Source organism: Pelophylax lessonae, assembly GCF_965119305.1.
Source record: "Pelophylax lessonae genome assembly, chromosome: 7".
Taxonomy (NCBI): Eukaryota; Metazoa; Chordata; class Amphibia; order Anura; family Ranidae; genus Pelophylax; species Pelophylax lessonae.
The window spans coordinates 222,292,630-222,317,559 of record NC_138774.1 but is presented as its reverse complement, the minus strand read 5'-3'; the positions used below and the strand labels follow the sequence as shown (position 1 = coordinate 222,317,559).

The 24,930-nt window shown below is 45.6% G+C and overlaps 1 protein-coding gene across 2 annotated transcripts in view; it reads left to right on the top strand.

The window, feature by feature from the left end:
• Positions 1 to 24,930, top strand: part of NTNG2 (netrin G2) — a 216,132-nt gene that overhangs the window by 81,330 nt on the left and 109,872 nt on the right. The gene's annotated exons all lie outside the window — the stretch shown is intronic.

Genomic DNA, 24,930 nt, shown 5'->3' with positions numbered 1-24,930 from the left:
ACTGAAAGTAAAAGTACAAGTACTGTGTTATGTAGTTATTAAAGAAAGAAGTCAAAAGTTTGAACATCATATTGTTTTTTATTATTTCAAATGCAGCTTTTATTTATACATACAGTAGCTTTTATTTTCGTATTCGCTGATAATACACATGTAAGCTTCATGAAACTTGCCATCTACTGTTCTGGCAGTGGTAATTTTTATAATAGTAATGAGTAACTATGCAGCACAAAAAAAAGAATATCGGAGTAGAAGTATTGAAATCATCGAAAAAATGTAGTGAAGTAAAAGTGGAAGTAGGAGAAAAAAATTCTACTGTAGGAAAGTACAGATACCGCCTTTCGGTACTTAAGTACAGTAGTGAAGTAGTTCTACTTAGTTACTATACATCTCTGTTGTAAACGGATAAACGGATACAAGTCCATTCACACCCACCTGTCCCATAGTTGCCAACATTTTAAAAAAATTTCCAGAGACACTTTGCAGCACAGCTATCAAGTACTTACCACACCCACTTCACTGAAGCTCCGCCCACTCCACATAATTAATCTCTGCCTACTTATCATCAGATTATAGGGTCTACTCAATAAAGAGAGAATTATAGGAATTTGAAAAGGGAATTTTAAACTTGAGGCCAAAGTAGCAGAATTGGAATAATTCTCCCATTCAGCTGCACTACTTCTGCCTAAAGTTTAAAATTCTCATCACAGTTCCTTGTAATTCTAAAGTGTCAAATGTGCTCAGATGTGACCATACAAAAAATGCAAATATAAATAAAGTGCAAAAAGTGTAAATAAGTACATTGCCGGGACAATGTAAATTACTTGGGATAGGCTCCTATTTGCCGGGACTGTCCCAGAAAAAACGGGACAGTGGGCAAGTATGCTGTCCATAAAGCTGCACTGAGCTTCTGGTAAGTTCTACCTGAAACTGACAGATGGACCTGATCAGGATGTCTGTGTAAAAGGGGACTTGGACAAATGCAATGCAAATAACAAAAACACAATATTGAACACTGGCACAGGCAATTTCAGTTAGCAACTCAGTAGATGATTGACTCTTCAGGAGATTGGCCCATCTAATAATAACAGTTCTACTTAAAGCGTAGTTTCAGCCTTTTCTGTGTTTATTAAAAGTCAGCAGCTACAAAAAGTGTAGCTGCTGACTTTTAATAAACACACACTCACCTGTCCCACGGTCCAGCGATGCGGCCGCCCAAAGCCTCGCTCTTCTCCCTCTGCTCTGCGGCGCCGGCATCACTGGTGTGGGCACCCGGCTGTGACAGTTTGCGGCTTCTCACCTGGGTACACACTGCGCATGCGCGAGTTGCGCTACGCGTCGTGATTGGCCGGCAATCTTCTGGGACCTCTGACATGTCCCAGAAGATTGCAGGGAGGGAGGGGGAGAGGAGAACTTCCGCTCAGGGCACCGAGGCGCTCCGAGCAGAAGTGGGAGCGGGTACCTGTCAAAACTAGGTACCCGCTCCCCCCCCCCCAAAAAAATGACATGCCAAATGTGGCATGTCAGGGGGTTAGAACTACCTAAAGCGGAAATTCAGACTAGCTACACTCCTACCGCCCAACAGTAAGTAAACAACACAGTCCCCTTTGGTAGAACTCCTAACAATAGTGAATGCACCTGGATGAGGTCAGGTGAAAGGCAGCTCACAAGGCTCTGGACCTCCTTTTCAAGACTAAAACTCCTGGTGATTGACAGAAATCTCTTCTTGTGACTTGCCCTGCGTTTCTCTGCTACTGTTTTATGCAGCTAGTCTCTCGGCTCCAAACTCGTGGCACACACTGCAGCTGTAATTACAGCACAGCAGCACTGCAGCACTGCAACAGTGCGCAGCAGCCACACGTATAGCTCTCTATTTGCAGCTCAATTTGCTCTTTTTTGTGCTCCTGGCAAGCACACATTACAGAATACATTCTATCTGGTCGCTGCACATTCCCAGGACCACCATTTTCCATCTTGACCCTTTCCCCTGGGCATATTTCTGCTCCAAGTCCTGTCCTTAGGCTCACTACTACTCTGTCCAAGTGGTGGGAAGGCTTGAGATGCAGCTGTGGCAGCAGCCATTCACAGTTCACCATCCCTCTTGCTAGGGGTGTACATAGTTCCAGGCTGGGACCTATTAATTATTTTCTCTGATCCTCTCTCTGCACTCTGGCAGTTCTAGAAGTGAGGGAGCAATGATCCCTCCCTGTAGTGTAAAGGGGTCGCCAGCCGCTGCTATCTATCTATCTATCTATCTATCTATCTATCTATCTATCTATCTATCTATCTATCTATCTATCTATCTATCTATCTATCTATCTATCTATCTATCTATCTATCTATCACCTACCTATATAGATATCCAACCAATATCTATCTATCTATCTATCACCTACCTATATAGATATCCAACCAATATCTATCTATCTATCTATCTATCTATCTATCTATCTATCTATCTATCTATCTATCTATCTATCTATCTATCTATCTATCTATCTATCTATCTATCTATCTATAATAACTAAAGTATTGGGACGCCTGCCTTTACACGCACATGAACTTTAACGGCATCCCACTCTTAGTCCATAGGGTTCAATATTGAGTTGGCCCACCCTTTGCAGCTATAACAGCGTCAACTCTTCTGGGTAGGCTGTCTACAAGGTTTAGGAGTGTTTCTATGGAAATGTTTGACCATTCTTCCAGAAGCACACTTGTGAGGTCAGGCACTGATGCTGGAGAGAAGGCCTGGCTTGCCGTCTCCCCTCTAATTCATCCCAAAGGTGTTCTATCGAGTTGTGGTCAGGACAGCCAAGTTTCTCCACCCCAAACTCGCTCATCCATGTCTTTATGGATCTTGCTTTGTACACTGGTGCACAGTCATGTTGGAACAGGACGGGGCCATCCCCAAACTGTTCCCACAAAGTTTGGAGCATGAAATTGTCCAAAATGTCTTAGTCTGCTGACACCTTAAGAGTTCCCTTCACTGGAACTAAGGGGCCAAGCCCAACCCCTGAAAAACAACGACACACCATAATCCCCCCTCCACCAAATGATTTGGACCAGTGCACAAAGCCAGGTCCATAAAGACATGGATGAGCGAGCCTGGGGTGGAGGAACATTAAAGCTAATGTGCGTTTAAAGGCAAGCGTCACAATACTTTTTGTAATATAGTCTATCTATCTATCTATCTATCTATCTATCTATCTATCTATCTATCTATCTATCTATCTATCTATCTATCTATCTATCTATCTATCTATCTATCGACTTGTGGGTGGATGCAGCATGGTGCGGTGGAAATAACACACACTCAGTACAGATGCAATTGAAAGAACTTCTGTTGAAAGTGATTGTAAAGTCTTGTTTTAAAAAAAATAAATAAATAACAAACATGTCATACTTACCTCCTCTGTGCAGTTGGTTTTGCACAGATTAGCCCGGATCCTCCTCTTCTCGGGTCCCTCATTCCTGCTCCTGGCCCCTCTCTCCTATCAAGTGCCCCTACAGCAAGCAGCTTGCTGTGGGGGCACCCGAGCCGAGCTGCAGCTCCGTGTGTTCATTCAGACACGGAGCTGCCATTTGGCCCTTCCCACTCTCTCTCCTGATTGGCTCGCTGACTTTAATTGACAGCTGCGGGAGCCAATGGTGCCGCGGCTGTGTTTCAGCCAATCTGGAGGGAGATTCCCAGCACGGCCGAGGGACTCATGGACTTCGCTGGATAGAGAGGGGGCACAGGTAGGTTTTAGGGGGTGCCGGGGAGGCTGCTACACACAGAAGGCTTTTTATCTTAATGCATAGAATGCATTAAGATAAAAAAACCTTCCTGACTTTACAATTCCTTGAAGTCAAAGTAAAACAGTTCACAACAATCCCTGCGGAAGGAAGCCCAAATGGGAACACTCATGGATGACAGCGGCAGCGTCTATCTTGAGGGGCAGAATCCTGCCTGGCCAGTCCAAGCCCAAGTGGGGAGGTTTCCAGGATAGTGATTAATCCCTATGCTTTCCCTTCTCATCTGGAACCTTTCCCTGCCATTAATACTGTCCCTGACAGATGGGTAGCCTGTCCCTACACCAGTGATGGCGAACCTTGGCACTCCAGATGTTTTGGAACTACATTTCCCATGATGTTCAACTATATTGCAGAGTACATAAGCATCATGGGAAATGTAGTTCCAAAACATCTGGGGTGCCAAGGTTCCCCATCACTGCCCTACACTATCCATGTGCTAAATACGCTCCAAACCCATGAGACAGGGTTTTAAATAGACTCTGCTTGACCAAAGATGGCCTGTCTGTCACATGGACTGTTTGCATCCAACTGGATCACTGCCCAGTGACCCAGGAAACCCACTGCACTGCTGCTGCAGTTGAGCGCCACCTGCAGTGGAGAAAATAGACTGCACCTGCCTACTTACATGCTAAAAAAGCCCTTGCAGTTGTGGTAGGCAAGTTTTGACAGGTAAAGAGCACCCGTCAGCCAGGAATAGGTAGCTCCGGAGAGAAGTCCAACTGAGGAAAGGTGTGTTTTTCCAAGAATAGAAGAAGCTGTGACTAGATGGTGAAACGGAAAGCCAAGAGGCTAAACTTTGAGTATACCTAAATTTGTTAAATATACAGTCACTCTGATAGACTGTATATATAACATTTGTTTTGCACTGAAATTGTAGTTTTTATAAAATGAGGTATGTGCTATGCAATGAGTTTGGATTCATAGAGAGCTTTGCGGACCTCTTCTTCCCTTCTTTACCGGTAGGACATTCTGTTGTCTGGATTTCAGATGTTTCATATGATTTGGATAATAATAGCACACTGGACAGAAGAGCTGCATCGGAGGATGTACCTGTGATAAATTTGGTGTCTTGCTGCTACACCTGGGCTGCAGCTGTGGCTTTTGCAGAGGCAATTATCTATATTTGAAGTTGAATGTGCAAAACTGCAACATTCTTCATGAAAAACTGAGTGCGAAGACAACTATGCTGTGCTGTTAAAGCTGACTTTGCATTAAAAAATATTTTAACAGCAAAATCTGCATTTTACAGGTAGCTGAAATATGTAAAATTTACCTGTGTTATGCTTTGTCATAAAGAACTTGTCCCTGCCTTATTTGCGGGCCTCATTTATCACCGCATGTAACCAATGTCAGACTCCTGGCATAGCCCAGGTTCTGCATAGTTCTTGCTATACCAGTCGTGTGATGACAGAATCCTCTTTCCTCCGCAGCCAAAAGTTGCGGTGCAGGTCACCACATGGGTCTGACGTACCACACTGGAATGTTGATGTTCATAAGTATCCCAATAAGGCCCCTTTCACACTTGTGCGACTTGTCCTGCGACTTGGGACTGCAAAGTCACATGACAACTTGTACCCCATGATTTCCAATAAATACCATTCATATCTGTGCGACTTCAAGTCGCAGTGACTTCAAAGGACCATAGACCTCAAGATTACACAGGCATTAGTCCAAGTAATTTGTATGGAATTTGCTAATGAAAGGCAGTAAAATAGATCCCCTGCAGCCAGCAACCATATACCCCCTCAGCAACAATAGATCCCACCAGCAACATCAGAACCCCCCAGCAATAATAGACATTACCAGCAACTATAGACCCCCCAACAACAATAGATCCCTCCCAGCTACAAAAGATCCCTCCCAGCAACAATAGGTCCTCCAGCAATGACCGATCCCTTCCAGCAACTTCTGATCCCTTATAAACAACAGATCCCTCACAGCTACAAAAGATCCCTCCCAGCAACAATAGGTCCCCCCTAGCAACAATATATCCCTCCCAGCAACTATAGTTCCCCCAGCAACAATAGACCCACCAGCAACACTAGATCTCCCAGGGGCCAGCAACAAAATAGCCCCCACAGACACAATAGATCCCCCACCAACAGCAATAGACCTCCCCAGCAACAATAGATGCCCCCAGTAGCCAGCATCAATAAACCTTCCGGCACACCCCAGCACCCCTAGGCATTACATACATTCAGTACTGGAGGTGCTGGAGCTGCGTTCCCCCACGTTCCCGCTGAAAAAAAAAACCCTGGGTCTACAGTGCCCCAAGGTGTATCTGCTGGGGCGTATGGAGGAACTAGTAATTTCCTCACATGCCAAGCAATTACTCACGGCTTTGTACTTTTAATGGCAAAAAAATTCTATTCATTTGACAATGTTCCTCCTAGATTGTAAGGGAACAGAAAAATGTGATAAAGTCCCTTCCCTTATTTCAGCTCACTTATACTAACAGGGTTTCCCCCTAGAAGTTTGACCACATTTGAGGCCTGTGCTTACAACATAACCCACAAATTGAAATACTGAGAGTACTCTACCATACTGTATATGGTTTTTTCCTAATTTCTTGTTGTACATGTAACATAAATGACCTATGTGGTCAGTGTACAGTCATGTTTGCATAATTGTTTCATATATTTTCATATTTAAACTGCTAACTAGGGTAGTAAATAGGAGTTGTATCCCATACTGCCTGACCACCATTCATCAATATATCAGTATCCCACACAAGACACAAACTGGAGTTGTAATGCCCATAGCGGCCTTTTATTAACACAATGTATAATTAACAGAATAATATTTAATGCAATAGGAATAAAGCTCCAAGGTTCTTCCAGGCATTTTTTATTTACTGATTACCTGTAAGGTAGGCCTCCAGCCACACAACATCGACTCGGAGACAATTGCACCTACAACTGCAGACACAACCATGAACGACCCCAGTTCACTGTCACTGAACCATACAAAATAAGGGGAAACATACCTAAGACAGGTCCCTTCCAATTTACATTTTATCAAAATGACCACCTTCAAGAACCCTGTACCCCCTCCAGCTGCTATGACTATCCAGATTACAAAACCTGTAACAGTCCACGGCAGAATAACAATAACAATCAAACTTAGTGCCGGTTCACACTAATATGACTTGTCAGGCGACTTGGTCAGCCTGGCAAGTCGTGCACCGTCGCGGTCATTGAGTAGTACAGGACCGGTTCTAATAGGAGCGACACAAGTCGCTCCGACTTAGAAAAAGGGTCCTGTACTACTTCGGGGCGACCTGGAGGCGGCTTGCATTGACATTCATTTTATGAAGTCCGTGCAAGTCACGCCGAAGTTGAGCTGCACGCGACTTCACAGGTCGTCCCCTAAGTCAGAGCGACCTAGTGTGAACCGGCACTTAAAAGGAGGAGCGACGAGTGGGAAGATTTCCTGACACTAGCTATATTCTGACTGAAGACCTAAAACCTTCTTCCAAAGCCTACCCTGAAGACCTTTTTGTTCTGTCTTACCCACCAATCAGGTAAGTACCCCTGACCCCAAGTTTTCTTTTACCTTCAAAATCCCCTCCTATGCTAAACCCTTTTTTAACCCAGTAATGTAGGCCCTATGTCTATAGGTACAGTATCTCCTTCTTTTCTCCAGGTCTAACTATAAAAATCATCTATAAAAAAAAAATCATCTACACTAGTCAGCAGCTGGTTGTTGTGCTTCATCTCATGATGTTCTACTTTTAGACCAGGCCCTGATTGTGTGGGTTCTTTTGAGCCTATGAAAAGTGTTGGGAAAACATAACGATTTTGCTTGAACTTATTTTTTGATTTAACTTCCTTTCTGACTTTCTCCCCCAGTTTCAGTCCAAATTCTAGGGTGAGTATTGAGGAGCACCTAGTACAAAAGTTCATATCACTCAGAGGTCTTTTTGAAATGTTTAAGAAAGAAAGCAAGCGCTCTGGCATAGGTTAGATGGGATGGTGGCTGTACCTATAATAAATACATAGCATAAGGGGTAATGAGGGAAGGGACAAATATTGGACTAATAGCTGGCAATAATGGAAGAATAAATAGATAAAAGGTCCATAAGAAGTCCAATAAAAGAGTCCAATAGGTGAAAATAATTATGCCAATATATGATGATGATGGTTGCTGTTTTTAGGGCTAGCTCCGAGAACACAGTGAAGCTGGTGCTGTGGATACATATAAAAGAAGAAAACAGAGCGCCTCTAAGTGCAGCATTTATTAAAGCATAAGACCACAAATTAGTAACAACTCACTAGATGAGATATAGTATGGCTTGTAAGCTCCGTTGGTGTGTCAGGAGATGTCAGGTGGCAATCACAGGGGTCCTGGAGGGTGGAACACCTAATCCTGGTCGGATAGACGGGTGGACGCTGTGCTGAGGATCCTCCGTCTTCCGGGTTCTGTGTAGGGATGAACACCAAGGACCATGCTGGAACGCAGCGCACACTGCGTGACGTCGCGGGAGACTGTGGATGACACGACGCGTTTCAGAGCTCGCGCACGGCTCTCAATGGGCATGCACGCTCTTTTTTCAAGTGTAGTCCGTGGTGTTCATCCCTACCCGGAACCCGGAAGACGGAGGATCCTCAGCACAGCGTCCGCCCATCCATCCGACCAGGATTAGGTGTTCTACCCTCCAGGACTCCTGTGATTGCCACCATCTCCTGACACACCACCGGAGCTTACAAGCCATACTATATCTCCATCTAGTGAATTGTTACTAATTTGTGGTCTTATGCTTTAATAATTGCTGCACTTAGAGGCGCTCTGTTTTCTTCTTTTTTTTTAAATGTTTGGTTAGGAGCATTAAATACTGGCAATGCGTTTCAGGGGAAAGGCTTCCCCCTTCTCAGTGCTTGAGCAGTGGATGTTAGAATCATGATGAGATGCAAATTGACAGACCTATGTCAGGGCTTGATAAAGACTGTCAAATCTGTGAACTGCCTAAAGCAGGGTTTCTCAACCAGGGTTCCTCCTGAGGTTGTTAGGGGTTCCTTGAGCAATGGGAAATTTCTGTCTCTCAGATAAGTTTCCAATGACACCATTGTTCCTTTTAGCTCTCTGTAAGGGGATAATTCTTCCCAATGATGAGAAGAGTAAGGAGCATTCTTCCCACTGACTGTCACACACTAATGTGTCATGAGTTGTAGATTTTTAATTTTTAGCAGACGAAAAATTTATTTCAAGGGTTCCTCTGTGTTGAAAAGGTTGAGAAAGTCTGGCCCAAAGGGTTCATTCCAAGGCAGCTCTGGAATCCTTTCCATCTGCGAGAACAACCAATATAGTGACAAAACACTGCACCATTTCCACACTATTTTGGTGGTAACAAAACCATTTTGGGGATCCACACCACCCATCCATTGCTCCCATCCTAGTTTGTAGGATTACGGTGGCAGTGTTGGCAAATGAAACTTGGAAGTAAACTTTATAGAGATACTGTATATCTACAGGCGCTGACAACTGTTTAAAAATAATTCCTAATTATTTTTCTTTTTTTAATTTAGGTTTAGTTAGATTAGTGACAGCCTGTGTGACTGCTGAGGGCCCTCTTTAGAAATCAGAGCCTAATACATGGAAAGCAGCCATGCTTTTGAGTGTTGATAAGACTTACGGTTTATTTGAGGTAGTTTGACAGATGACAGCTTTGTACGTAAGCACATGACTCAGTAGATCATCTGTTGTGTTTAATATATGAAATAAACGTGACCTAAATGGAAAATTAACTTTTCCGTTTTGAAGAGAACCTGTAGTGAGAGACGTATAGATCCTGCACTTGATGACCCCCTTTCCTTCCTCCAATCTTGTGAATTGAAAGGCTTCAGTTCTTTCTAAACCACTCACTTCATTTTGACTTTCAGGATCCACTTGCTGGTCCCAGGTCATTTTTGGAAAGTACTGAAGTTGGAGACCTCCAGGCCAATGGCATTTCCAGAAGCAATGGCAGCCTCCATATTCTCCCAGTACAGCTTTCCAATAATATGTGATGCAAACAATATTTTGTAGATGAGAAAAATAAAAGAATAATATATATTCAAAGATGGTTTGGTTGGATGGTGAGCAAAATGTGTGAATTTAGCTAACAGAAACACTGCAGTAAATCTCGGAATAATGCATTGAGGACTGCTTCTTTGCTTCTTAATAGGCCTTTAGCCTCTTGTTTGATGACACTATATGGTTCACCCTGGCAACTACATATCCCACTGTTTAGAACCTGGCTCGTGTTTTCAACAGCTTCAATTTAAGGCTATCGTTCAGCGGGAATAATGAAAGGTGTATAGGCAGAAAGCCTACTGTATGTATAGTCAGCACCCGACTGCCAAGGTCAAGGGGAAGGGTTTCGTTTTTGTCCCCCTTTTCCCAGTATGTTTGCGTGCTTTCACTTTGGTCCAGCCTTCTTCCTGTGTTCTATCGAAGGAAGAGGTCTGGATCCTAAGGGGGCTCTGGGGAACACTTGGGAAACGCATGGGTAATCTATGCTAAAGACTTGCTGGGACCTATGGGCCACCTGGAAAGCCGAAGAAACCTGCAACATGGATTTCTCTGTTAGAGCACCACCAAGTTTGGACTTTCCTCTAAGAGACTTCATCTGTGCAGGTAACCTGGGGCAGTTAGGAGTGAAATGTTGTTACATGTTATACATTGCCAAGTTACAGTATACTTAGATTCAACTGTTCCGAGCCTGGCCTGAAGTTATTCCAAGGGGTGTATGTAAGGTCTAGGTGTGATGGTGTTCACCATCACTGGATTTTAAGGACAGATGGGTGAGGGGTTGAATTGCTTCATTTTTGTCAGCAAGGTCAATTGTTCCCTTTGCCATGAGGTTTCTGAGCAGGAAGCCCACTCCTAATATGGTCATCCCAGGAAGTTCTGAGGAGCCGGACTGTCTGGGGTGGCTCCCCATTCAACTATTGTCAGGTGGGCTAATGCTAATGACCGCACCTGTTGTCTGCTAAGGGAGATATTGACACAGAGTAATGTGTATTGAGGGCTCGTTAGGGACCCATTGTTCTGTGTCTGACTATTATGTACATTGACTGCCCCCTGGGGCTTGTGTCTCCTTGCATTGGTCAAAGCTATCTGACCAATCCCTGTTGACTCATTTTCAAGTCCTCATTTGCATTTCCTGGTCAAGCTGTCTGACCAATCAGTGCTGACTCATTTTCGAGCCCTCATTTGCATGTCTGGAGAGGACCAGAATGGGAACTGCAGGTACTTTGCAATTGACCAATGGGAAAGCGGTTGTTGGGGGCAGGATGTTCCAAATTCTGTATAAAAGTGTGCCGTGTTCTTCCAATAAATTGTCTTCCTGTTTGAACTTACATACAGCCTGCCTGGTGTTTGTTCTAATGGATTCTAAACGGCACATAGCTGTAGTTCGGATCCCGGATCCTTGGTTGACCGAACCATCAGACGATGCGATCTGCAAGCTGACTGACTAGAAACAGAGGAGTGTCGGGAGAGCGGACAGAGCGAGCAAGGGTCTCGTCACATTGGTTGGCAGCGGTGGGATTTGCTCTCCAGTTACCAGGACACTCCAAACCACCACGGTCAATGACCAGCTATGCAGCATGCAGGAGAGCCACGCTGAAAGACTTACTTGAGAGCCGCAGAGGGACCGGTGGGACAAAGAACAAGGCCCCCTGATCAGTGAGCTAGCCGAGATGGATCAGAGGGGTGGTGATGCAGGACCCCGGTCAGTTGAAGACTTGTTTCAGCAACGAGTTCGAGAGCGGTTGGCATTATATGGTGCTAACCCATCAGAGACCGCCATACAGAATGCCATTAGAGGCATCCAGCTGCAGGATGAGCGACAAGAGAAAGAACGAGAACGGCAACATGAACAGAGAATGGCAGAAATACGGCAATCGGAGACAACGCCTAAAGATGCAGCGACTTTCCGTAAGTTGCCCTTTCGGGCGTTCAAACTATTTAAGGAAGGAGAGGAGGAAATTGACGCATTCCTGCAGGACTTTGAGAGACTATGCCAGATACATGAAGTACTGTCCCAAGATTGGGTCGTTTTACTGGCGAGTAATTTAACTGGCAGAGCGGCGGATGCATTTCGGGCCCTGGAGTACGAAGACGCTAAAGACTACGACCGGGTAAAAGAAGCTTTGCTAGCCCGATTTGCCATTACCCCCGAAGCCAGCCGGATTAAGTTTAGAGAATCCCGGAAACAAACCAACACAACATATGTGGAGTGGGCACATCATATGCAGCGGAACCTTAAGAGCTGGTTCCAGGGAAGCCACGCTCATACCATAGAGGACATCACCCAGCTAGTACTATTAGAACAGTTTTTTAACCACACTCCTCCGGTAGTACGGGATTGGGTGCGAGATAAACAACCACAGACGGTACAGCAAGCGGCTACTCTGGCCGATGAATATCTGGACTCTCGACGGTCGGGTGAAAACGAGCGCTATTGACTATCTCAGCCCAATTTACCAGCCTCTAAGCCGACTTCAATACCTCAGTGGTCCGCCTCGAGACCCCCAGCCCGACCCAACCCTCCTACCGGACCTAAGTGCTATACCTGTAACCGAACTGGTCATCTGCAACGACATTGCCCTAGCCAATCCACGAGGTATCGAGAGACTAATCATCCATCCAGACCAGTGGCTCATTGCTACCAGAATGAGCCCAACCATCGAGATGTTCAGGAAGAGTGCGGCAAACTTTTCGAAGTGGATCCTGTCCAAGCTGCTGCCGGAGATAATCGGCAGCACCATCGCCAGGCAGTATGGGTTAATGGGCAGCCGGCCCAGGGACTCCGCGATTCCGGGGCTACGATTACCCTCATCCAGCCTCACATGATTCCCCAGTCAGCCCGGACCGGCCAGACTGTTGCAGTCAGGGTAGCAGGGGGCCAGGTGCTACGTTTATCCACCGCCCAAGTCCTCTTGGATTGGGGCTCAGGGGAGCGATATGTGCGAGTGGGATTACTACGCGAGTTACCCGCAGAAGTACTTTTGGGGAACGATTTGGGCCATTTAACTTCCTCTTATGCCCCAGAGGCCACCATGGCCGGGACCACCAGACGTCACAGCCACAGTCGCTCTCCCATGTCAAATCGAAGGCGGCATATAGGAAGTAGAGTACGTCCGGTAAATCCTGATCCTAACTGCTGTTTGGGCGTGTTTGGCCTAAGTCTTTACACAACGGAGCGAGATCTAAGAGAAGTATTTTCAACATATGGTCCAATGGCCGATGTATCCATTGTGTATGATCGGCAGTCTCGACGTTCCAGGGGTTTCGCGTTTGTCTGCTTTGAAAATGTTGAAGACGCAAAGGAGGCAAAAGAACATGCAAATGGAATGGAACTTGATGGAAGACACATACGTGTAGATTTCTCAATTACACAAAGGCCCCACAACCATACAATTTCACCATACAATATCGGCCAGGGCCTCAAAATGGGAATGCGGATGGGTTGTCCCGGCAGACAGACCTAGAACCTTAAGACTACTTTTCCAACATCCTCAAGTTGACCCGTTCGGGGTCCCACTGTGGCTGTTGGACTGTTTACCCGGGGGAAGATATGTGATGGTGTTCACCATCACTGGATTTTAAGGACAGATGGGTGAGGGGTTGAATTGCTTCATTTTTGTCAGCAAGGTCAATTGTTCCCTTTGCCATGAAGTTTCTGAGCAGGAAGCCCACTCCTAATATGGTCATCCCAGGAAGTTCTGAGGAGCCGGACTGTCTGGGGTGGCTCCCCATTCAACTATTGTCAGGTGGGCTAATGCTAATGACCGCACCTGTTGTCTGCTAAGGGAGATATTGACACAGAGTAATGTGTATTGAGGGCTCGTTAGGGACCCATTGTTCTGTGTCTGACTATTATGTACATTGACTGCCCCCTGGGGCTTGTGTCTCCTTGCATTGGTCAAAGCTATCTGACCAATCCCTGTTCACTCATTTTCAAGTCCTCATTTGCATTTCCTGGTCAAGCTGTCTGACCAATCAGGGCTGACTCATTTTCGAGCCCTCATTTGCATGTCTGGAGAGGACCAGAATGGGAACTGCAGGTACTTTGCAATTGACCAATGGGAAAGCGGTTGTTGGGGGCAGGATGTTCCAAATTCTGTATAAAAGTGTGCCGTGTTCTTCCAATAAATTGTCTTCCTGTTTGAACTTACATACAGCCTGCCTGGTGTTTGTTCTAATGGATTCTGAACGGCACATAGCTGTAGTTCGGATCCCGGATCCTTGGTTGACCGAACCATCAGACGATGCGATCTGCAAGCTGACTGACTAGAAACAGAGGAGTGTCGGGAGAGCGGACAGAGCGAGCAAGGGTCTCGTCACACTAGGCATACTACTAAAGAACTTGGGTCGATAGCCATAAGGTGGAATATACGCAACAACACTACAGTAAAGTTTCATGAGTGACTACGAGGAGAAACCGCAACCAGTCATTGGCGGGGTACCCGATAGGTGACCGGTTCTCCCTCCCTGGACTCCCTGCCTAGCTGTCCATCTCCGTCGGTCACTGGGACTTGAGTAGCATTACGGAAATCTAGGCCTGGTCACTTGGTATGGAAAGAGAAGAGGGAACTGAGAGCACGCATGAGATTTGCGTGCTAGGTGGGACCCTATTCTGACTGGTGGAATGCGCAGAGGCTCAGCCTGCCCCTCCGAATGCAACACATACAACAACATGAGTGTGTAGAACATTATATGAAAAAGTTTGAAGGAGGAACTCCATATCCTTGGTGCTGCACACACAGAGCTAATCATGGAGTTAGGAGACTGCCTGAATGTTTGAATCTTTGATATTTCCCATCACCGTGGCACCTGCCTGGTCCCCAGGCATTGGTGAGCATGACCTCGGGCGAAGTATTGCCCTTCACAAGGGTTAGTGACCCTGTTCAATGCCTGGCATAGTCCAAACACCCGTCACGAGGGGGAACCTCTCATGTGACCCTAGCTTGTGGAAAAATGGAGGATGTGACGGATCACCAGTCTTACTCCCCCGTTACAGGTTTACATATTTTCATCAAAAGAAATAGGATGATAGATGTTGCTGGTGGTACTAATGCAGTTTAAAGCAAAAATGGGCCCAGCTCCAAGAGAGAATATTTTCCTATCAGGTGAATGCAAATATATATATTTCCCACAGCTCACTTAGTATTCAAGGTTCATTGTACATCATTTCCAATCATTATATAGACTTTTCTCTTGATCCTTTAAAAACCACTTCAGTCTGGTTCCCATGAGAATTATCACAGACATAGCATAGAATACATATGATCTTTATTTCATTACAGGTGGAAATGTCTTGCTAAGTGGTGTTAGATGGATCAGTCTGTTAAATGCGGTTTTGTGAAGGATCTGTAAAAATCAGGCACTACCCGAGGCGTTTGGAGCTATAGGAGATATGCCCCTAGAGTGGGTTCATTTGAAGCTCAATTGAACATCTAAAAACATTCCGGGTGCATTAAAACAAAAATTGTGCAAAGTCCTACAGTTCTTTTTTTTTTTAGCTACCCTGCCCTAAGCAGGGGAGATTATGTAAATTTAGTTTGAGTGGGTGGGTGGTAAATAGCTCATGCTATGGTGCTACATTTTCTTTAAAAAACAGCTACAGCCTGAGAAGAAAAGCCTGTCCCCTGTCAGCATACTTCAGAGTAGTATCCTTGTTCTCTGTAGAGCTCCAGCACACTTTGTGATGAACCAGAGCTAGAGATCTCCAATAAGGAGCATGAACTTTGCTGACAGCAGAGATGTGCTGAGTAGCCCTCAACTTTAAGTATAGCCCATGCCAGCTTCTGTATATCTACTTTGACCAGCAGCTTCTTTTAAAGTAAAATTATATGTACCCATTCAGACATTCAATAATGCAACACATTCTTGTGTGTGAAAGTGCGCTGCTTCAAGGCAGCCCATTTATTTTGAATGTCCTGAAGCACACCCGAACTCACATGGTTCACATCTGAGCATTACGGTGTGCTGAAACACATGTGGGGTGTGTGGGCTGTGCATTAAAACGCAGGTTTTACCACCTGCTACTGCAATGCACAGGTTTTAATGGGGCCCAATATTTGGGGTCAATTTAATTTTTTTAGCCTGGACTTTTTTCAATTGATGCATGCATTTCTTTGTTTTTTGTGGTTTTTTTTTTTTTTTTTTGTATCATGTTTATACAATCATTATTTCTACAAATAAACATTTATTATATGATAAAGGACTCCCAGAGTTCTATGAGGTAGCTAAAGAGACATTCCAGCAGATGCTGTCTGCTCTCAGGCTGGCTTTGTCTGATTGAAACTTCAGAGTGAGGGCTCTTGTTCATATACTGATGTACGTGAAGTTAATCTTAAATGTTTACGATCTGACAACATTGAATAAACTATGTACAGAACCACTATGCATTCATTTGAATGCACCATTTTAGGAGTTGGCTCAGGTAGAGCAACTTAATCTGCTGTTGTTCACCAGAGCAGTTCAAAGACTAGGCAGGAGATCGGGCTATAGCCATGAGGGGGTTGTACAGTGTCCAGAGCCTCTGTAACAGTGGCGGCCAGTCCATTGGGGGCACAGGGGCTCTGCCCCCCTATCCAATGCGTCCGGCCCCCTAATCTACATGCAGGGCACCGGATGCATGGATTCCAATGGGGTTTTTTTTTTTGAAGCACGTGATTAGAGCCAAAGGCTTCAAAAAAGGGTGGGTCCAGGGCGCAGAGCACTGCGCCCTGAGCCCACCCAGTTGTGTGACAATGGCGAATGAATATTCGCTATTGCCCCACGGATTCTCCTCCTGGCTAATCAGGAAGCGGATCCTGAGACCCGTTTTCAGATTAGCCAAAAGCAGAGGCCATGCTATTGGCTGAGGAGGGAGGAGACGCAGGGAAAGCCCGACCCATGGAGGAGACGCAGGGGGAAGCCGCTGCCTGCCCAGGGTGGGTGAGCTGGCAACCGGGGGGGGTTGGGTGTGCTGGCTGGAGCTGGTGTGGTCCGGGGGGGAGGGTATGGTGTGGTCCGTCTGGGACAACCTTCCCAGAAGAGCTGAAGCTGTTATAGCTGCAAAGGGTACTCAATATTAAACCCTATGGAATAAGAATGGGATGACATTAAAGTTCCTGTGGGTGTAAAGGCAAGCTTCCCAATACTTTTGTGTTAAAGTGGGCCTTGCACCTGAAAGCAAGGTCTGCTTTTTAAATGTGGGCCCCCTCCCCCTTGATGAAACGGTGAATAAAAAAAGAAACACAAAGAAAGGCGTATCGACCTAGCGCATTATCCTCAATATTATATTTATTGTTAAAACATAAAAATGGCTACTCACGAGCAAAGGTATAAATCAATCACATCGGACTCAAAATCTTGAGTATCGAGAGTAGTCCATACGAATGTCCCTTGTCCTATTAGGATGACGGCTGACGCGTTTCAAGGCATAAGCCTCTTCCTCGGTGGCTCTGTACACAAGTACACAAGTCAGTAAAATTAGAGAAAAGTCAGAAATACTGAAGCCATTGGGTCGGCCATCTGTTCAGACGGACTTTACCAGCCCACTTGAGAACAGCTCTGTCCTCCCTATAGGAGGCATCATTTTTGGTCACAAATGCCCCGCCCCCTTTTAACAATGTCATGAAGGGGAAGGGCTTAGTCATTATACTTATTTTGAGTATTTATTTTTAAAGAGCAAATACCAGCATTTATTTTTAAAGCATTTGTTAACCTAAAAAAAATAAATTGATCCTGTTCTCTTAAAGCATGTTATACAGCACAGTGCTTTGCTGTGTAATTTGGCCCCTTCTATCACCTAAAATACCTGGCTGATCCTGCCTGGCTATGTCCTCCCCTCTGTAAACTGACCACGTTATGCCATGGCTGCTGAGCCCTGACACTGTGGTCAGTTTACGTGCCTCCTTCACCCGCAGCCCTCCTATCCTCCTCTGTCCTCCCCCCCCCCTCTCTCCCTGCTTGTCTGCTCCTGCGTCAGTGCACCCCCCCCCCCTCTGCTGCTGTAGTTTCATTTAAAGTTTTATATCCTGTCTACAGTCTGTTTAATATTCCTGTGTGCCCCTGTGTCTGTGTTCTATAAAAATAAGCCATTCTTTACAGGTTTTGAGAGCGCCACTCGCCGCTCAGGTGACCCACCGCCTCTCTACTCCTCTCCCCCTCTTCTCCTCTTCCCCTCACGACTGACATCAATGAGGAATCCTTGGCCCCGCCCGCTGCAGGAAGCTGTCATTTGGGGAGAGGAGAGAGCTGACGGGTCACTTGAGTGGTGCTCGCCCCTCTGAAAACTGGTAAAGAATGCCCCCCCCCCTGCCCCTACCTGCGGATGCCCATGGTGCCACCGTCTTGGATTTAACTTCCTGAGATACGCTTGAGGCATGGCATTTCAGTAAGACTGGTACTACACCCTCTCGGAATGTGTAACGTGCCCTAGGAGACTGACATCACCCTCACCTAGGAATGAGGAATTGGAAGTGGGCACCTGCCAAAAAAGAAAAAAAAAATTCCTGCTACCTGAAAAAAATACTACAAATTAGGGATCAGTGCCGATACCAAACATTTGCACGAGTGTCGCTACTGGCGCAAATGCTCTCAATACCAAAACCGATTTGAACAGGAATGCAGTGCGATTCCTGTCCAAATTGCATGCGATTTCCCCCACCGCTGCTGTGTACATGGGTATAGAAAGGCAAAAGTGCCATTTAGTGGGCAGTTTATTAAAAATTTTACAACCCACAGTACATATCTGGTCAAATGCAAAATCTGCATAGGTGTCTTGGCTTCGCCCATGATAGCAAATCAAGGCCGCTGGAGGTGCTCACGGGGCTGGAGGAGATGTTCCGGGACCCTGTGGGTATAGGGCGGACGCAATGTCAGCTTAGGAGCGGACCACCTCCACATCTCCTCCAGCCCTGTGAGCACCTCTAGCGGTCGTCATTTGCTATCATCAGCGGGACTGGGACACCTATGCAGATTCTGCATTTGGCAAGATATGTACTGTGGGTTCTAACATTTTTATTAAACTGCCCACTAGATGGTGCTTTTCCCTTTCTATACACACACACAGAGGTGAAGTGGGGGAAATCACATGCGATTTGGACAGGAATCACACTGCATTCCTAAACAAATCGCATGCACCAATTTTTTTTATATTGATGCAAATCGCACTGCAAAGTATTGGTAAGTACTTGATCTAAATTATTGATACTCATACTCGTTGATAAATAAATAGTATGTACCCTACTACAAATGAGCCTGGATGGAGGAAGAGTCTCCTGGGATGTATGATGTGTCCCAGGAGGCTGCGGGTGGGATTGACAGGCCAGGCTGACTTCATCGTCTCCTAGGCAAGAATTGATGAAGTTAGAGAGGGCAGTTGTCAAAAAAAAAAGTGCTCTCCAAAAACAATAAAAAATTGCTGCAAATGTGTGAGCCTGGGGTAAGGAATAGGATGAGCTGCCCTTCGCGTCCTGGGTCTGCTTTAAGACATTTAAGATTGCATTTTCAGTGTTTTTTCCTGTCTGCAGAGAACATTCTGCCCGCTGTGTCCTTTAATGTAATTACAGGATATTGAAAGTGAATTCAGATCAAACCAGCAAGTTAGAATAAATGGGCCAGGGATAGATTTTGATAGCACGTTGCTGCTCTCACGTCTCCCTTTTCTAAGGTGTTGTGGCTCCTTATACATAACAAGCATGACGTATTCAGTTTAAAGCCCTATATTTATATGTTTTTTCCATTTCCAATGTTTTCTCATGTGCAACCAATATTTTCTGGCTCTAATGATATCCCTCCCCTCCTGTCAATCCAGTTCCAATTTTCTTCATATATTATAGAAGGTTGATTTATTTAGTTAGAGCAGTTGGCTTTCCCTGTTTACTCATCACACCAGATTTGTGAAATTTGGCATTCCTAATTTCCCATTGAATGAAACTAGACTGACCGGAAAAATAAGCAATCTATCTATATTGATGGTAGACTCTACAGCAAACATCTAAAGACCCTTACCATTACGCCTACCTATATAGCCAAAAGGAGACAACTAAGTGTAGAATATATGGAAATGTAGTTGTATAAAATCAAGTAGCAACTCACATTGTAAAAACAAGTAAAAGCGTGTCTCTGATCAACACTCATGTAGGCTAGACAGTATTCATCCTGGTGGACTGTTGGTGGTTGAGGTCCGAAGTAGTGGCCGCCAACTACATGGAAAGCACAGACAGCCGATCGTGGTGGTTGAGTTCCGAAGTAGTGGCCGCCAGCTACATGGAAAGCACAGACAGCCGATCGTGGTGGTTGAGTTCCGAAGTAGTGGCCGCCAGCTACATGGAAAGCACAGACAGCCGATCCAAGAAGTGCTTTAGCCATGGTGGAGTACACGGAAGGCACAGGACCAGAGATAATGCCACACGTAGGAGGACTGCAAGGTCGGGGCTTGGCTACACGTTTTGGAGCATCAATGAAGGAGCATTGACTCTCCGAATCATTCCACTCTTCTGCCATAAAATTTCCATATATACTACACTTAGTTGGTGTCCTCTGCTGTCTCCTTTTTTCCTTAAAGAGATAACTTCAGTCTCATTGGGGAGCTGCTACTAGTGTTTTTGGATGTAAATAGAAGACCTTCTAATAGGGGGGAACTTCTGGGTGAATCTAAGATGGGATAGGACATGGGGGTACTGGTAGACAACAGGCTTGGCAGTGGCATGCAATGCCAAGCCGCTGCAAGCAAAGCCAACAAAATACTGGGATGTATAAAAAAGGGGATTCACTCCAGAAATAAAGAGATTATTCTCCCGCTCTACAAGACTCTGGTCCGGCCACATCTGGAGTATGCTGTCCAGTTCTGGGCACCGGTCCCCAGGAAGGATGTGCTGGAACTGGAGAGAGTCCAGAGAAGGGCAACAAAAATAATTAAGGGAATGGAGGACATCAGCTATGAGGAAAGACTACAAGCACTGAACTTATTCTCTCTGGAGAAGAGACGATTGAGGGGGGATATGATATCAATGTACAAATACTGTACTGGCGACCCTAGCATATGGAACAAACTATTGAGAGAAAGGGAATACAATAAGACACGTGGCCACTCACTAAAACTAGAGGAAAGGCGGTTTAACCTTAAAGTACGTAGGGGGTTCTTCACTGTCAGAGCGGTAAGGATGTGGAATACTCTTCCACAAGCAGTGGTATCAGCAGGGAGCATTGATAGTTTCAAAAAACTATTAGATGGGCACCTTAAAGACCACAACATACAAGGGTATACAATGTACAACATACAGGGGTATACAATGTACAACATACAGGGGTATACAATGTACGGCTAGCAGCACACACACATCATAGGTTGGACTGAGGTCTTTTTTCAACCTCACTAACTATGTAACTATGTAATAGACTATTATGCACCTTTAGTGCCGGTTCACACTATTACGACTTGTCAGGCAACTTGGTCAGCCTGGCAAGTCACGCACCGTCGCGGTCCATTGAGTAGTACAGGACCGGTTCTAATAGGAGCGACACAAGTCGCTCCGACTTAGAAAAAGGGTCCTGTACTACTTCAGGGCGACCTCGGAGTGACTTGCATAGACATTCATTTTATGAAGTCCGTGCAAGTCGTGCCGAAGTCGCGCTGCACGCGACTTCACAGGTCGCCCCCTAAGTCGGAGCGACGTAGTGTGAACCGAGCCTTAGCATCCTAGCATATTTTAGTCATTTTAGCCTCAGAACTTTCGTTTTCCCTTTCTGTTATATATGATCAGACATTTCTGAATAATTATCTTTGATGCGATAACTTCCCTTTTTTGCGCGATTTTGGATATCATTTTTTAAAGTCTGTGAGTACCCTATCTAAATTCAAGTCTTATCAATAAAGGGTACTGTTAATGCTACAGAATAAAAATACATTTTAGATAATTGTGCATCGCTATCCTTGTAGCAGTTTGGGGAAGAATCTTTTCACAAAGTCAAGACCACGAAGACATGGTTTGATGAGTTTGGTATAGAAGGGACTCCAGTAACCTGCACACAACCCTGTCCTCAACCCAACCGAACACGTTTGGAATTAAATTGAATTGAATGCCCATTGAGGGTCAGGTCATCTCTTTCAGCGTCAGTAACTGACCTCATCCTTGCTGTTTTAGCTAATTCAGCACACGTTCTCGTAGCTACACTATAAAAGGATCAGCATGACAGCCAGACAACTAGCATGTTTTGAAGAAAGTCTGTATGATCAATACTCTATTGCAGGGTTTCTCAACTAAAGTTCAGTGGAACCCTAGGGTCCCTCCGGTTGCTAGGGGTTCTTTGAGCAATGAGCAATTTCTGCCTCTCAGATAACTTTCCACTGACACCATTGATCTTTTTAGTTATTTATAAGGGGGTAATTCTTCCCAGTGACCACAAGTGTAAGGAACATTCTTCTCACTGACCATCACACTAATGTATCATGAGTTGTAGATATAATCATTTTTAGCAGGGGTTTCCTGAGACTGGAAAGTTATTTCAAGGGTTCCTCTTTGTTGAAAAGGTTAATAAAGGCTGCTCTACTGCAAACTTTTTCATCCTTTATAACATGCAGGAACCCATGAAATACCTTTTAAGTTTAAAGGTACCCCTGATAATAATTGTGTTATCTATAGCTCAGGTACATTGGTGTGAGGGTCACTGAGAAGAATGCTCCTTACAAAGTGCCCACTTAATAGCTTCATGGACCCCTGGGAAAAGTAATGCACTGGGGCCCCTACCAGTCTGCATCAGGTTTCCTTATCACATTGCCCCCTTATATCAGGTGTCCCCATCCATCAGGTGTCTCAGTCACAGTGCCCGCATATATCAGGTGTCCCCATCCATCAAGTGTCCCCCATCACAGTGCCCCCTTATATCAGGTGTCCTCCATCCATCAGGTGTCCCCCATCACAGTGCCCCCTTATATCAGGTGTCCCCATCACAGTGCCCCCTTATATCAGGTGTCCTCCATCCATCAGGTGTCTCAGTCACAGTGCCCGCATATATCAGGTGTCCCCATCCATCAAGTGTCCCCCATCACAGTGCCCCCTTATATCAGGTGTCCTCCATCCATCAGGTGTCCCCCATCACAGTGCCCCCTTATATCAGGTGTCCCCATCCATCAGGTGTCCCCATCACAGTGCCCCCTTATATCAGGTGTCCTCCATCCATCAGGTGTCCCCCATCACAGTGCCCCCTTATATCAGGTGTCCTCCATCCATCAGGTGTCCCCCATCACAGTGCCCCCTTATATCAGGTGTCCCCATCCATCAGGTGTCCCCATCACAGTGCCCCCTTATATCAGGTGTCCTCCATCCATCAGGTGTCTCAGTCACAGTGCCCGCATATATCAGGTGTCCCTATCCATCAGGTGTCCCCCATCACAGTGCCCCCTTATATCAGGTGTCCTCCATCCATCAGGTGTCTCAGTCACAGTGCCCGCTTATATCAGGTGTCCCCATCCAGCAGGTATCCCCCATCACAGTGCCCCCTTATATCAGGTGTCCTCCATCCATCAGGTGTCTCAGTCACAGTGCCCGCTTAAGTCAGGTGTCCCCATCACAGTATCCCCATCCATCAGGTGTACCAATACATCCGGTGTCTCCATCACAGTGTCCCTATTACACTATCCCCATCCATCAGGTATGACCATCACAGTGTCCGCATACATCAGATCACAGTGTCCCCATCACAGTGTCCACAGTGTCACAGTGTCCATATACATAAGGTGTCCCCATCACAGTGCCCCTTACATCACAGTTGTGGTCCCCCCTCTCCCGCTGGTACTCACAGACACATTGCAGTTTCCACCTGCAATGAAGGCAGCTTCTCCTTCATCTCCTGCACTGAGACTGAATTGAGTTCTCCACCTCCTGCAAGTGGGGGGGGAGAAAGCTAAATCCTGTCTCCAGTAGAAGCCAACTGCTGCTCCTTCTGACAGGAGTGACATTGCAGTTACCCCTGTCAAAGAAGAGCAGCACAAATCGCCAATGCAAGCCCCCCCCAACACAGTGCCTGCTCCCCCGCTGTCCTGGCCTTGATCATGGGACTCCCATGCACCTGGGGCCCCTGGGAAATGCCCAGGCGTGCCAAAGCATTAAGACAGCCCTTACATCTAAGATCATTGGGAGGATTCCACCTTACAGATAGCTAAAAAGATCCTTGGGGTCAGTGTTTATTTATCTGAAAGGCAGAAATTGCTCAAGGAACCCCCTAGCAACCTCTGTGGGACTTTAGGGTTCGATGTAACCCTGGTTGAGAATGGCTGCTCTAGCATCAGTCCATTTAAAAGCTGCAATTTTTTAGTCGTTGATGATGGTACAGCTAAAAAGAAGTGCAAAAACACCTACACATTGCTATAATGTATGCTTTATTACAGGTATGCAGATTTTTGCATGGATACATTGGTCCAGCTTGGACCTTAATGTAAGCATGTATATGTCATACCAGGATCCCAGTGAGCGAGCGGGGGCGGGTCACTTTGCCTGGACGGGGCTGACCGCCGCAGTATATGTACTTGCGGCGGTCGGCAACTGGTTAAAGACCACAGTGGAAGCTGGAAATCACTATAGTGGGCACCACTACTAAAGTAATTGCCACTAACTTCCAGGTTCCATGCCGATAAGTTGCCCTTCTGAAAAAACAAAAGGTTTCTCGCTCAGCATGAGTGCCATTCAGGGAACACTTAGCATTTGCTCAATAAATGCCAAGCATTCTCTGGACAAGGTGAAGGTCCTAAGGTCACCGCCCCGCATTTCAAATCATTCGATTGGAGAGTACTGCATTCAATAGGAAATTGCAGGGGATGCACCACTGCAGGAGTAATTTAAATGTTTCCTGGAGTTCAGCTTTAAAGTAGAATTATAGGCAAAATGTGTTTCTCATTTTGCATGGAGTAAGGGAGGATTATACCCGCTGTCAGGTTTTTTTTTTTTTTTACCATCTTTGTCACATTGGGGAGATTTCTCTTCACTTCCTGTTCCATTGCCTAAACAGGAAGTGAGAGGAAATTCCTGCAAATTTATGTAATCTCTTGGGGACCCCCAGGTCACCAGAATTAGTGTCCCCATTGGATAATTTCCCCTCTATTACTGTTCTGGGGACAATCCAAAATTTACGATTTTGTTTTACTTTTCAATATATCGG